The sequence below is a fragment of the Cydia strobilella genome, chromosome 10 (genome assembly GCF_947568885.1).
Source record: "Cydia strobilella chromosome 10, ilCydStro3.1, whole genome shotgun sequence".
Taxonomy (NCBI): Eukaryota; Metazoa; Arthropoda; class Insecta; order Lepidoptera; family Tortricidae; genus Cydia; species Cydia strobilella.
In genome coordinates, this window is record NC_086050.1 from 18,056,389 (window position 1) to 18,072,968 (window position 16,580).

General features: G+C 36.2%; 1 protein-coding gene across 2 annotated transcripts in view; it reads right to left on the minus strand.

Moving 5' to 3' along the window:
• Positions 1–7,004, minus strand: part of LOC134744587 (organic cation transporter protein-like) — a 48,286-nt gene extending 41,282 nt beyond the window's left edge. For both annotated transcript variants that reach the window (XR_010128097.1, XM_063678444.1), the window contains exon 1: positions 6,762–7,004. The gene's annotated coding sequence lies outside the window, so the exon portion shown is untranslated. The remainder of the gene's footprint in view (positions 1–6,761) is intronic.
• Between the last annotated feature and the right edge of the window lie 9,576 nt (positions 7,005–16,580).

The following is a 16,580-nucleotide window of genomic DNA, read 5'->3' on the forward strand; positions in this document are numbered from 1 at the left end:
TTAGATTGCAATTACTAGAACTGTTTTGTGCAATGACTGATAAATCAGGTAGGTACTGTAAAATATATGGAAATAGATGTCATATAAAATAGTGATCAAGCCGAATTTGAACCGGCATTAGCTTTCTATAGGCCAGTTAAATGGGATCCAAAAAATGCGTTTTAAGAATTAATTCCCAGCACCAGCAAGCTGGAAATCATTTTTCCCCTCACTAGCTCGGAAAGTTGTCTTTTATCCTTTAAAACAAGCGGGGAAAAACGCATTTTATCCACTAGTGGGGAAAGTAATTTGACTTTGGATGGAGCGTGTTTAAGTAGCTTGACAGATAACAAAACGTAAAACGCTCATAATAATGGTTCGTTCGATATTAATTATCATTAAACAAATTGTTTGAGAATCTAATAAAAAATATCAAATTTAGCTTTATTTAATGATTTTATGTCATAAACCTTAAAGTTCCATAAGAAACGTTTGTTTTTTTAATAATGATGTTAAATATAATTCTGAACGCACAAGTTGTCGATGCAATTTCAAAACGCATCATTGATATTTCATACGTCAGAAATGTCAACATTGTCAACAAATTTTTTACTTAAAAACTTCTCACGTAAAAATACAGAATCTCCAGAGTTTTTTGTTATAATATCTTAAAAAAATGAGTGATTCCAGTGATGAAGATGATCTAACGCCTGTGGATGTTGCACTTTCCTCGCTATAGTGAGGTGAAAAGTTTTGTGTTACACACGGGTGCAAATATGTATTTTACTTCTCGTGTATTGAAACACTCGCTACGCTCAGGATTTTATTTTAGAACCACTCGCTTCGCTCGTGGTTCAACTATAGAATCCTTTCGCTTGCTCGTGTTTCAATTCTACACTCGCGGGTAAAATACAACTTTGCTCCCTTGTATAACAAATAACTATTAATACCTTCATTTGGTCCTAAATGCGTGTAATCCGAGTTTGCGCCATCCCAGGATGTGTGCATAAATTTTGAGAGCCTAGGAAGATACAATTTACCTTGGATTGACAAAATCACTCGATGTAGAAGGAATCCGCCATCAATTACAATGTCACTACCAGCAAGTCTTTGTGGATCAGACACTGGTGAAAAAAAGTTTGGATTTTAACACGATTTCATAAAAAGGACCGGCCAAGTGCGAGTCGGACGCACGAAGGGTTCCGTACCATTACGGAAAAAAACAGCAAAAAAATCACGTTTGTTGTATGGGAGCCCCACTTAAATATTTATATTATTCTGTTTTTAGTATTTGTTGTTATAGCGCCAACGGAAATACATCATCTGTGAAAATTTCAACTGTCTAGCTATCACGGTTCATGAGATACAGCCTGATGACAGACGGACAGACGGACAGCGGAGTCTTAGTAATAGGGACCCGTTTTTACCCTTTGGGTACGGAACCCTAAAAAAGAAATTCAAAGTAGCGGCCACAAACCTCTGATGATATTTTGGACGCCGACTCAAAGAAATGTTATTAACAAAATCGCTGTATTCTGTTAAAGAATACACAAACTTGAAACGCGATTAAAATGTATAATATTTTTTCTATAATAATTTAATCTGACATTGTTATTTTTATGTTCTATTGTTGTTTTTTATTTCTTATTGTTTTAGTTACTTTGTTAATTAGAATTTTATTTTAATTTGACTTTGCAATACTATTATTAATTCTGACATTATATTAACTAGGGTGCCCTAGCAATATACCTATATATATTTTGACCGCTTATTTATACTCAGAAGAGATAATTTTTGACATTGTGTTTAGTATAACTATCATTACTTTCTGACATTTTATCTCACTGTATTTGACTTTTAATTTTTTATTTTGTTATGATTTGTTTGTTTTTATTTATTTTTTAATTATTTTACTGAATTATTATTTTTTACAATTAGACGATCTTTTTGTGAGTTCATGTTATTTAGATACATTGTGACATTGTTAGATATCATGTAATTCCCAATAAGAAATAAATTAATCTAATCTAATCTAATCTAATCATTTATTACAATCTGACTACGTGTCGTTTTTGAACTACAAGCAAAAAACTGAAAAAGAGCAAAAAAAATTCCACAACTCCTAGAATGGAGCAAACTTGGATTACACTGATTTAGAGCCAAATGAAGGTATTTCTAACTTGCTGGGAATTAATTCCTTAAAAATTTAATTTGACTGGCCTATTCGCGGAATTACTCGTATTTTATCTGTATTTTTTTCGCATCATCTTATTGATAAATCTACTGAATTTCCTAGTCCTCACAACACAGGCTTCACCTAGTGTGAGGGCTACTGCTAACCAAATTGTCATATTTGTAAATGAAACCAATTGTTTTAAGGATGACTCACGTTAGACCGGGCCGTGACCGGGCCGGAGCTTCCGGCGCTTACTTTTCTATGACATGACAGGTGATCACGTGATGCTTTCCATAGAAAACGAAGCGCCGGAAGCTCCGGCCCGGTCACGGCCCGGTCTAACGTGAGTCATCCTTTATCCTATAGTTCATCTATGCCTGGTAACGAAATAAATGTTTGTATTTTTTTTTTGTATTTGTAATTAAAGTATATGACTTATATTGACCGGAGATATGGACCATGATTACCTTTTGTATTGTTTTTGAGCTCCCGATATTAGTTACATGCATCTTGTTCACGGTCCATATCCCGGTCAATATAAGTCTAGTGAAACTAACCGTGAATCATTCAAAACTATTATTAGAAATATGTTCTGAAGAAAAAGTGACCAAACTGTAAAGGCGTTAGCCACAAAAGAGTTGTGGCTAACGCCTTTAGGTCACCCGGTCACGGTGGCACTTGTTCGAACTATTCGAGTGTATGCAATCTTTGAAAGGCTAGACGCTCTTGAATGATTAGCTCTAAAGTTTGATGCACTATACTATGACGCCTTTTCATTAGAAATTTTAATTTTAATTGTATTAATTTTAATTGTATTAGTTGTAGTTTTATGTAGTTTTTAAGGTTAGTTTATAATTTTTACTTTAAGGATTTATTTATTTTTGTTAACTCTGTTTAATTGTTACGTGTTAATAAATCACTACATTAATTTGTTTTGTTATTTTTTTTTTAACTTGAATTTAAATTTAAATTTTGTTTTAATTGTAATTTAAATTTTAAATTTTATTAAATATTAATTTAAGAAATATGGACTCAATTATTGTCTGAAATAAATGAATTTTATTTTATTTAATTTTTATTAAGCGGCTATTTCATTAATTTTCGCCGAACCTGCCAACTTCCAACATACTTGACATATGTTTTTATCAAAACTTTTATAAATAGCTTTTTATTTTATTTTTATTCCTTGTCGATTTAAGGGTTAAATTGACAATAATAAAAACAATTCAGATTGCAAAGTTAATCAATAACCAGGTTCAAAGGTCAAGGTATTTGTACTGTATGTGCAACGTCATAATATACAAAAAACTACCTAGTTACATAAATACACATTATCAAAGTCAGGGTCAGTGCCAACGGCCGAAAACGTAAACAAACCAATCTACCATTATCTTTTCATTTTCACATTATTTTATGTGGTTTACCGAGTACCGTAAAATGGGGTTCGCGGGGAGAGTTGGGTTATAAATGGGGAGATAACGATTGAAAGGGGGGTGAGATGGGTTTTTAAGGCTACTGCTACAAAAATAATGTATTCCAATTTAGTAATACTCATAATAATAAAAAATTGATCCAACAATCTTCCAAAATCACCTTTGTATGAAAACCCATCTCACCCCAATTACGTGGGACTACGGGGTGAGGTGGGTTTTCCTGTTTATCATCAAAGCTATGAAATGGAACTACCCAAAATAAAATAAAAACTAAAATACAAACGTCCGGAACACTTATTATATATACCATTCAGTTTGCATATGTAAAAAAAATGTTATCGAGGTTTGAATGTCAGTTTTGCTCCTACTCACCCCATTTTACGGTACTTGTGTCATCAGGATGACACACATGTGGTTGCCTTAAAAGAGTCTTGGGTCCACTTTAGCAATATTAAGGATGATTCGCGTTAGAGAGGTCCTGTTTGGGGCCGGGGCGTCAGACTTCATTTTCTATGCTGTCCCAGCCCGGACCCGGACTATTCTAGTGTGAGTCATCCTGTATCATCACTATCCTATATATGTCCCATATGCGCATAAGCCATAAGAGAGGGTTTGGGCTATAACTATTCACGGTGGCTAAAAAATAAGTGCATTCCCGTTGCCAGGGAGGTTTTGGGATTATACTGAGCAACTTCTACTATGGGACCAACCCTGACATCGCGAAAAAAAATTGGCTGTTTATGAAACAGGTTTGTCCATTTTCTATGGGAGGGTAATTTTTTTTTCGCGATTTCGTAGTTGGTCCCATAGTAAAAGTTGCTCAGTATAATCCCAAAACCTCCCTGGCAACGGGAATGAACTTATTTTTAGCCATCCTGTAGTCCCCACGCTATATGCGGATTAGGATATCACGCATTCACGTTTTTTCTTCGTACCTGTATGCAGGTTTATTCACGATGTTCCATTACCGAAGAGTAACTCACATTAAATAGGTATATTATGTAAGTAGTTCTGAGAAAATAAATATAAAGGATGACTCACGTTAGACCGGGCCGAAGCTTCCGGCGCTTCGTTTTCTATGGAAAGCATCACGTGATCACCTGTCATGTCATAGAAAAGTTAACGCCGGAAGCTCCGGCCCGGACACGGCTCGGTCTAACGTGAGTCATCCTTAAAGATCAGGGGTTTAAACCACACGTCTGCATAATTTAGGTATCTATTTGTTTTGAGGCAAAACAATTGTTAAAAATATGAGAACAAGACGCAATATCAAGTTGCGAATAATGTGGATCAGCTTTACACTCACGTGAAATTTTCGCTGTGTGATTCACGCACTAAATGTGGAGGCCTTTATGATTGTTGATCGCCATTTAAAACAAACTCAGTCATGTTTGTTTGTGTGTTTACGAGAGTAAACTGCAACTCATCAAACTCATGATATTTCTTCGTCGCGCTTCGCTGCGGAACCAAACTACACGTTGTGTACCGTACACTACGGTTAAATAAATTAATTTCAGTACCATTTCGTACCTTGCGAGAGTGAAAATCAGTATGATCGCTAGGGTCCACAATATACGGGTCTCCATTGTTTGACATAATTATTAAAAGTCATAATGTAATGATTGTCATATTATCATTAGTCATAATTTGGTTTTTCTCAGGAACGCGTAACTTTTCAGGATTGCCATAAAACAAACCTAACCCAGCCTAACCTATCTATAGGATAACCCGAGGAAAATCCTAAAAAGTTAACGGTTTCAGAATTATGACTAATGATAATATGACAATCATTACATTATGACTTTCAATAATTATGTCAAACAAAGGGACCCCATATATACTATTGTCACTGTGACAAGGTACTGCCGATTACTGCTCACCGGTGTGGCTGGAAAGTGCGCACACGGACCGAGTCGACGTGGAACTCAACAAGTTGATGAGATGCATTTCAGGCACCATTCTTCCCACACCAACTTACTGGCTCCCGGTCCTATGTAACATTGCTCCTCCCAGACTGAGAAGGGAAGAGGCCCTTTTAAGGGAAACCCAAAAACCGCTGAATAAGTTTGGCTGAATATTTTACAACTGTAATACGATTAAAATTTTGAGTTGTTTCCTCGTGTTGGCTGGATGGCAGAATTGACTTTTTTTTGAATGACCTAATCTATTTGCAAAGTTTTACAGTTAATATTTTTCTCACATTGGTGTGGTGAAATCGTTTTTCACCGTATTAGTAAAATGCAAGCATCATTTCATTTTCTTGCGTAACTCGCCTGAACCTGATGAAAAACCATAATATAACAACGAATTGTTAGTATTTAGAGTTTATTTGTAAGAAAAAACTGCGTAAAACAGCGGTGGGTGAGATTATATACACGCATTGTTTAACAGTGCAAAATTTAAGAACAATCGATCGAACAAAGAAAGTAAAAATAGATGAAAACAACAAGTTCACGAGGCACAGTTGCATCATATACAGCTACTTAAAGTACTGCTAAATAATTTTATTTTTTGGTAACTTGGTTAATAATTTCGTTGCAAATAATTCCGAATAATAAATAAATAAATAAAAGAATAATAAATATAATAGGACATTCTTACATAGATTGACTAAGTCCCACGGTAAGCCCAAGGAGGCTTGTGTTATAGGTACTCAGACAACGATCTATATATAATATGTAAATACTTAAATACATAAAAAAACACCCATGCCTCAGGAACAAATATCTGTGCTCATCACACAAATAAATTCCCTTACCGGGATTCGAACCCACTAGGCCAGGCCAGACCGGTCGTGAAAAAAGGAAATAATATTTTTTTAAATATTAAACCTGAAATTAAAAATACTTCTAAAGTTTTTTAAATCGGTTTTAAAGTCTGTCTGTTTCCAAGTCCTTAAAATACTAGGACTGTCAGACTTCTAGAATCTAGATAAAATAAATTTCTTTTGTTTTAGTATCAATAGATTTTTCACCCAGTCAATTTGTAATTACTTTCTTCTTCTTCTTCTTCTTGGTAGTCATTTAATCTCTCATTGTTTGCCGACGTAGTCATCAAAATAAAAAATATCCTCTCAATTATGAGCAAGATATAGATATTAAAAAGTTATTTCATTATTTACATCCACTTATTTATCAAATTTTCATACCCTGCAAAAAATACTAAACACTTACCGTTTCCATAGCACACTTCGAACTATTTTTCACAAAACTGATAATTCGCACTAAACTATAAGATACAATCCACTTTGCACTAAACGTATCATATTTTCCCCGCCAGATGTCCCCAGTAGCGGAGCGCGCGCGCCACTGCCCCGGCGCATGCCCTAACGCATGCGCATTCAATACCAACTTAACCCAGCGCGCGGCCAAATTCGGAACTAAAGAATCACAACCAAATCTCAGCACACCACGTATACACTAGCGCCAAAACGACCGCAAATGAAAATGTTTTGACGATAAATATGGCATATCATGACGGTAAATCGTTCTATAATGTACATAGACTACATAGCGACTATTAAACTGTTAACCAATCAAATTTGAAGCTACTGCAAATCTGTCAAATTCCTAAACTTGAGCCAGTCCAATTTTTACGCATATGACATAATTAATATTGGGTGAAAAATTATTAAGTATATTAAGTAGTAAGTACATAGTTATAGTTAGTAAGTAAGTAGTTAGTTAGTACTTTGTTAGCTAGTTTGCTTGGCCATTTTATTATTCCACTAGATGGATACAGTCTAAGGAAAAAACGTGCCTCGAAAATCAAGAAAATTTGATTCTCGATCAGATGGCGCCACTAGTTTTGGCCTACACTCGTATAGAGGGCGTTGACTGTTTCGTTTGTTATTTATAATTTTAACGCATACCAGTGAAAGAACATGGGTCAAAATCATATAAAAATAATTAATGCAAATAAAAAAATCATTTATCCATATTTAAATACATTTTATCGTATTTTAATAAATCTTCATTTTTAGTTTTAAAGTGTGTCGACAGATGGCAGTGAATTTACTGGGGTTGCAAAATTTACTATGACAGTACCGCTCTAGTATAAGTTACTCTATGATTCTACGTTTTAGTTTCAAGGCTTAATTAAATAATTTGACAAGCTAAAGTATAATGGTAAAAAACTGAAGAATGTTGTAGAAGGAAAAGTAATGAGGGATGGCGAATTGTAACTCGACAAAACACGAATAGATTTTTGCTTATTCACTTTTTCTTTAATATAAAGACATCTATTATAGTTTATGATAAAAGTATTGTTATGAAGTCTTTAGACTTCTTATTTTTCATACAAATTAATTATTATCTTCAATGTACGGTTGTACTCTATCGTCATTTGACGTTATTTGTCACGCTTTAAATAACAAAATTCTAAATTAATTGCATCTTAGAGTAAACTTTAGTGTGTTAAAAATCTAAACACAAGTTTAAAAGTGGAAAAATTACTGCCTTGGGTGAGACTTGAACTCGTAAGTTTGAGCCGTGGCCTCTGGGCTATAACCGCGAAAATCGAAGTTCGCAAATTGCGGGCATCTTTCTCTGTCACTCTAATTATGCGTTCATTGGAGTAAAAAAAAAAAGATCCCCGCAATTTGCGAATTTCGGTTTTCGCGGTAGCCGCCCTGGATAGATACTCCAGCGCGCTGCCAACTGAGCCACCAAGACCTCAAGTCATCTCAACAAATCTTCCCACTATATGGGTCTAGGAGACCCTAGCGACATCTACCGTAATTTATTCTAAGCTTAATAGCATCGTTCGCAGACGTTTCTGCTTGTTAAAAATTATTTAAACACAAGTTATTTTTAAAAGTCGCTAAGCAAATGTTGGTCAGTTTGAGGAGACATCTTACACCCAAAAGTTTAATTTATTGCTCCTGTTACAGGCCCTACCCGGGGCCCCGGATAACGTATAAGTATCAAAATATTCATATGACATATAATCATCACTAATACTATGAAACAAGGTCGCTTCCTGCTGTCTGTCTGTCCCTATGTATGCGTAGATCTTTAAAACTACGCAGCGGATTTTGATGCTGTTTTTTTTTATAGATAGAGTGATTCAAGAGGTAGGTTTATATGTATAATACATTAGCATTGCACCCGTGCGAAGCCGGGGCGGGTCACTAGTTTAATAATAAACGATTTAAGAGCCCTTATTCCCTGGAGCGTTCATCGATTTCACGAAATAACACTCGATAGATGGCGTTGGCGCTCGGTGCGCGAGCGCCGGCAACGCTAAGCGCGATTCAACGCAGACAAGAATAATTTTGATACTTTTCAATTAAATTGCAAGTAACATTATTTTTAGTGTTATATTGGCCCTCTTTATTTTATTTTATAAGCATGGTAGTAGTCAATAGAGTGAATGTGTTAGGATAATACATAACCAGAGACGAGTAAATAATAAAGATTGTTTACCGCTTTCATGGAATTATTGTGACAAGTTCATCCATGAAGTCAAGTCACTTCATCAAGGAAGTTGAATAATTAAATGTTTTAAAGATCAGGTTATTTTAAATAATAGTACCTATATGTGTAATAAAAGTTAATTTGAGAGTACTAACAACAACCGAACCGGTTGTGGTGTACGAAAGGGCAAAGATAGATATAACTCCGTAATAGATGGATACAGTCTAAGGAAAAAACGTGCCTCGAAAATCAAGAAATTTTGATTCTCGATCAGATGGCGCCACTACCTTTGGCCTACTCTCGTATAGATGGCGTTGACGGTTTCGTTTGTTATTTAACAATTTTAACGCATATCAGTAGAGGAAATGGGTCAAAATAATATAAAAATAATCAATGCAAATATTGCAAATAAAAAAAATCATTTATCCATATATAAATACATTTTTGATATTTTTATTTTAAGTTTAAATCGTGTGTCGATAGATGGCAGTGAATTTACTGTGGCTACAAAATTTACTATGACAGTACCGCTCTATCCTATTATATCCTCTTTGGAAAGGGTAACCAGGACTTGGAAAAATTTCGATGGATGTTGGTGTCATTATGACACCTATTTATTATTATTTAATCGTAGAGAATACGCTAAAATAAGCATGTTTTGTTGGAAATTTTTTTCACTGAAATCAAAAATAGCGGAGATATTCGACTTCAGTTGACATAATTTTAGGACAAAAATTTCGAAGGATGTTGGTGTCAACACATATTTATTATTGTTTTATCGTAGAGAATACGCTAAAATCAGCATGTTTTGTAGGAAAAACTTTTCTCTAAAATCAAAAATGGCCGAGATATTCGACCTCAAAGGTGACACAGTTTTAGGTATCTTGCATCCACAACACACCCGACTCGCTATCAAAAAGGATCAAAAAGGATTCGGAAATAACTTCGAGATGATTTAGTATAGGTCAGGAAATAAATGCCCGAAAAAAGGTGTAGAGGGATTTGCTTGTAACACAATTTTTGACTTCGTAGCTTTGTTTGGACTAGTTAGGAGGTGAACATATCAAAAGCCCCCGGCCATAACCCTGGTGCTGGGGGGGAGAGGGGTATTTGGAGGTTCCATTTTTCGGTTTTTCGATTATATCACGGAAACTGTGCGTCTGAGCGACTTGACCACTTACACAAAATGAAAAGAGATTTAATTTGTTACAAGTTTTATTCAGTCAAATTTTTCGTTATCTTGTATAGTTTTTGAGATATCCGCTCTTGAAGATTTATTTAGGGCTCTCATTTTTATCTTGATTATCTACATCAGTGAAGCTGCTAGGCCGGGTTTGGGATCGTTTTCGTATAAATCGGGGATGCTGAATTCATTTATGGTATCAACATTGACACCATTCCTAAGTAAAAACAAAATTTACGTAGTAGGTACGGTGCGGTAGTGCGGTACGGGCAAAGTGGTCAAAAACGTGTATACAGACAAGGTGCTCACAAATATGTATACGAAATCCAAATTGGTTACCCTTTCGTACACCTTAACCACTGAACCCTCTGAATTTCGATTTGTTCGAAACAGAAGTAAGTATCTCCGTTTGTAGTAGTGTTGTAATTTTTTATAAACCATGACAAACGGCAAACATACGACCTACCTAATGGTAAGTGATCACCGCAGCCTATGAACGCTTGTAACTTTATTAGTGTCACAAGCGCTTTGCTGATAGTCTAAGCTTATAAGAATTTACTAACAATTTAAAGGAATAAAACGTTCTCACATGCATTACAGTGCATCTATGAAAGCTCTAAGAACCTTACTTACACTAGGAACATAACACTGCATCCATATTACATTACATTACACATTCAAAAAAGGAGTGTACAGGTTTTTAAAGGATCGGCAACGCGCAGGTAATATCTCTGGTTTTGCAGGCGTCCATAGGCTACAGTGACTGCTTACCATCAGGCGGGCCGTATGCTTGTTTGCCATCGACATGGTATAAAAAAATACTACATTACACTAGATTTTGTATCAGTATAGACGGTTTTTAGGACAGTATTTAGGAAATAAAACAAAAGGTTCAGCATTATAAAATTATACTCATTTATCTAGGGAATATACATATTTATCTAGGGAAATGACAGTAGCCTTATTTATTTATGGGATAGGACATAGGGAATTGATGAAGTTATGATGAGTAGATTAGGAGTTCTGGTGACCAACTCCTGACTCCATCATGAGACCCTGGACCTCATCTAGATCGATGGTGCTCGTCAAGGCAACTCTATTGAGCCAAAACACGATGGAGTTATGATGAGTAGATTAGGAGTTCTGGTGACCAACTCCTGACTCCATCATGAGACTCTGGACCTCATCTAGATCGATGGTGCTCGTCAAGGCAAATCTATTGAGCCCAAACACGATGGAGTTATGATGAGTAGATTAGCAGTTCTGGTGACCAACTCCTGACTCCATCATGAGACCCTGGACCTCATCTAGATCGATGGTGCTCGTCAAGGCAAATCTATTGAGCCCAAACACGATGGAGCTATGATGAGTAGATTAGCAGTTCTGGTGACCAACTCCTGACTCCATCATGAGACCCTGGACCTCATCTAGATCGATGGTGCTCGTCAAGGCAAATCTATTGAGCCCAAACACGATGGAGTTATGATGAGTAGATTAGCAGTTCTGGTGACCAATTCCTGACTCCATCATGATACCCTGGACCTCATCTAGATCGATGGTGCTCGTCAAGGCAAATCTATTGAGCCCAAACACGATGGAGTTATGATGAGTAGATTAGGAGTTCTGGTGACCAAATCCTGACTCTATCATGAGACCCTGGACCTCATCTAGATCGATGGTGCTCGTCAAGGCAAATCTATTAAGCCCAAACACGATGGAGTTATGATGAGTAGATTAGCAGTTCTGGTGACCAACTCCTGACTCCATCATGAGACCCTGGACCTCATCAAGATCGATGGTGCTCGTCAGCGCAAATCGAATGAGCCCAAACACGATGGGGTGATAATGAGTAGATTAGGAGTTCTGGTAACTAACTCCTGACTCCATCATGTGACCCTGGGCATCATCCAGGTCGTCTGGGTATAATAATAATGCAAACCCTAACCAGAATTCAAGTGACACTGAAAATATATCACATAAGCGTGAGTCAGTTGTTAAAATTAAATATGGTGTAAACAATGTACTTACTTGGATCAAGTTTTTTTTATCGCTGTATACAGCACTTCTCGGAATTCGCTCGCTGGTTACGATCGCAAAGAACGCCTGACGATCGAGCACAGGTCCGTCCTCCAAGCGCGCCCGGCGGCGACTGATCGCGCAGCGTCGGTGCAGCGTGATTTATACGTCTTTTAAAAATATTTAAATTTACGGCAACATAGGTCCTATAGTTATGATTTTTTTTTTATGGGTTCACATAAAGTTAGAATTTGCTAATATAATATTTTGAGGGCAAAATATAAGTCCAATTCGCGATAAAAAAATATAATGCGACCCTGTTTTTACCGAAAAAATGAAGAAATCTCGGAAGGTATTTTATCAATTTTTTTAAATGAATCTTTGATTTTCAATCATTTTAGCCCCTCGTACAAGATATGGTGAATTGAATTGTAATCATTCATGTACCAAATGATTCTTGTTTACTGCAAAATCGACAACCGAAACGACACTTCTCACAGCTAATTCTGGAAAATACTCCCAAGAAAACTCATTTATTTTAGGTTTAAAAAGATAAAATGAAAATGCTTTCCATTTCAGCCGCTAGTTTAGGAAATGATCATTTGAGAACGTTAACAGTTTTTGAATAAATACTAATAGTTACGTCGTAATGTTGAATGGAAAAGGAAGCATTTTGCAAAATACGCTCGTTTGTAGGAATAAGGCCTCTTAACTTCAAGCGCAAAGTCAGCTTGCTCCTATAATTTTTATTACCCATATTGTAGCTTCATTTCTTTTGTACTGTTTATTTACTGTAATTTGGGCCGAACTCGATAAACCTATTTTAGTGTTTGTCTGTATAGGTACATACTTAAGATGTGATAAATATCGTTATTGTTAAGTTTTAGTATAAGCAAAGATAGATATAACTCCGTAATAGATGTTTACAGTCTAAGGAAAAACCGTGCCTCGAAAATCAAGAAAATTTGATTCTCGTTCAGAGGGCGCTACTAGCTTTGGCTTACTGTCGTATAGATGGCGTTGACGGTTTCGTTTGTTATTTAACAATTTTAACGCATATCAGTGAAAGAACATGGGTCAAAATCATAAAAATAATTAATGCAAATAAAAAAAATCATTTATCCATATTTAAATACATTTTATCGTATTTTTATAAATATTTATTTTTAGTTTTAAAGTGTGTCGACAGATGGCAGTGAATTTACTGGGGTTACAAAATTTACTATGACAGTACCGCTCTAGTATAAGTTACTCTATGGTATAAGTAAGGATATCTGTTTAACTTTCGATTACAATGCTGTCCTAAAATTACTGTTTGAACTCCTAGTTGGAATTGTGTTAGGAAGGTAGGCTTTTATCATTTTATAATCTTACTAGCGACCCGCCCCGGCTTCGCACTGATAGTTCAACTAATTTACACAAAACCTTTACAAATTATACATACAAACCTTCCTCTTGAACCACTCTATCTATTTAAAGAAACCGCATTAAAATCCGTTGCGTAGTTTTAAAGATCTAAGCATACATAGGGACAGACATACAGACAGCGGAAAGCGATTTTGTTTTATACTATGTAGTGATTTGTGTATTGTTACAATGTGTTTTTTTCCCCAATAAAAACAAAATCTTTTCTATCCAAAAAATACTTACATCAATACAACAATTTAATTATATTCTCCTTAAAACAGTTGTCACTGAACTTCCTAATTTTATTTACAAAACCGTCACTTATTTGATAAATATATCGCCTTAAGTATACGTAATTAATTAATTAGGTACACAACTGTACACGTGCGACACTGCCGTATCTACTCACTAAACTAGTGGCCCATATGTCGAGTGGCCAATTTATACCGAAATATAAGATACATTTAAAATGGGCAAAAAACTATTTTTTTGTCGATTTTATTTTTTTGTCAAAAGTTGATAAAAATTGGCAATAATTTGCGACACTATGCGACGTAAGCGCGAGCCGCCATAAGGTAGCTTTTGCTGTGGAACGTCACATATCTCGACTATTTCATATCTAGTGAATCTAATTGATTTCCCGAATCGCGCCGTGTGAAAACATTACAAGTCGAATCCAAATCGCGAGGTGACAACCAAAATTTAATTCACTGATACCTACTAATACTATAAAATAATTTACAATGCATGTGCTCGAAAAGTGCGTTTCCTACGGAGCAATATCATTCGGAAAGTATCACTTTTCCGCACTAGTGCTTTTTGTTTTCAATTTTTTTTACATACATATAGTGCTACTTTCTCGCACTAGTGCGGAAAAGAGAACTTTTCGTGCATATGTCGAAAGTTTAACGGGCCATATGTACTGTAAAACGTTGTACGATACACGTGCGAATAGGTAATTCGCAACTCGTGTCGATTTAAAACACTCCTTTTAATAATAAACTTATTTGCCATGATATGTTTTTTTATTTACTCGCACAATGCATAGTAAAACATTGTATGATACACGTGCGTAAAGATGATTTCAGACTTGTATTCCTTCATACACTCGCTGGCTTTGCTCGCTTGGGAATAAAATTCCACTCGTCGGATATCATACACTCTCCGCACTTGTTGCATAAATAGCTATGAACAAAAATCAACTTTGTTTTGGTACTAGTACGGTTCAGTATGGCGGTGAACTTGTGGTAGTAATTAGTGAGTTTTGGTTGTCACCTGACGATATACATTACCCACTTGAAGGGTTAAACGGACAGGGCCGGATCTAGGGTAGAGCGAGTGGAGCGGCCGCTCTAGGCGCCGAATGGCAAGGGGGGCGACAAAATGGCAAATGAGAAAAAAAATAAGCTTTAAAAGACGCGAGTGTGACGCGGGCCCAAAATACGGTTCGTCTTGCTTTTGCGTAAAAAGCTTCAACGAAGGGCGCCAAAACCCGATTTCGCTCTACCCTGATCAAGGACTCGGGCAAAACGGATCACCACTTTATTACACCCTGTATGTAGTAATGGTATCATCCCGTCTGTTTTGTCTATAAGTATGAGGTGTCATTGTCATGTGTCTAAAAATACATTATTTTATCTTTGTCGTTGTCTCTTTACGGATAATTTCCATACATTATAAAAATTCCGTATGAATTAAAAGAAAATATCTTAAAGGTGACTGTCTACAGGTACGCTTGAACTTGTTATGATACGACCTTGACGATAACTATTGCTGGTCGTGTCAATGGGCATCTCGCTCGCACTTATTGGTGCGCTAGAGATACACCATGATACACTGAGAGTTGTGTCAAGGTCGTATCATAACAGCAACAAATTTAACACAATTTTAATACAGAAACGCGCGGCCTCCTGTTAGGCCACCAAACGAAGGAGATACAGGGGAAATAATTCGTGTATATGCAAATTTTGGCATAGTTGTAGGGAACGGTGTATTAAACAAGATACTAAAAGTACCGGAGGGTGGGGGTGAAGCTAACGGGTAGGGGGGGTTTTAAGGTCCCTTTTTATAGTTTTTCGTAAATAACTCTTAAACGGTGGCCCATAGCAAAAAATAGTCTTATACGTATATAATCTGTATCAACTTTCCTACAAAATAGACATACAGGATGTCCCAAAAATAGCACGTCAAACTGACACTGGTGGGCCACCGTTTACGAATTATTTACGAAAAACTATAAAAAGGGTACCATTCCCTACAACTATGCCAAAATACGCTTATACACGAATTGTTTCCCCCGATTGGCAATTTTGGTTTCCGTTTGGTGGGCTATATGATGACTATGATTGTGATCGTAAAGTAGATACTTGGAATCTATGTGGAAAGCATATCTTCTTTATATAGCAGCGTCACACAGTCTGACTACCGGGCAGGGACACTATTCGATGTAAAATACATACATACGTACATTATCATACAAGCGTGCTACGTTTGTCATTAACCTCGAGTCGAGCAGAGGGGTGACACTGGTCCTTTCGGGCGCTCTCGGCTCCGTTCGCCTCAGCGTTGCAATGAACAATTATGGACAATATTGAGCATTAAAGATAATTTGATGTTTACGGAGTACACATCATAAAAAGTGACTTTAAAGCCTAATTTTGATACTTTACTTTTATTGGGCATGAACTAGACATCGGCGTCTCGTGGCATTTAGGTACCACTAGTCATGAAGACATCTCACATATTTCAACTTTTGAAAATTACATAATTGACAAGAAACGTTTCTGACAGTTTTTTTTTCGGCGTTTAAAGCAGATGATTATTTTTCTTTGCATATTTTTACCATTTGTGACAGGAAAGGAAACTCTTATACCAGCAAATTCTGAGAAAATTCGCGTTCGTGCGGGACAACGGGTAGACAATTTCGTGGAATGCTTCTTCTATACCATCGCGCCCAAAGACGGACATGG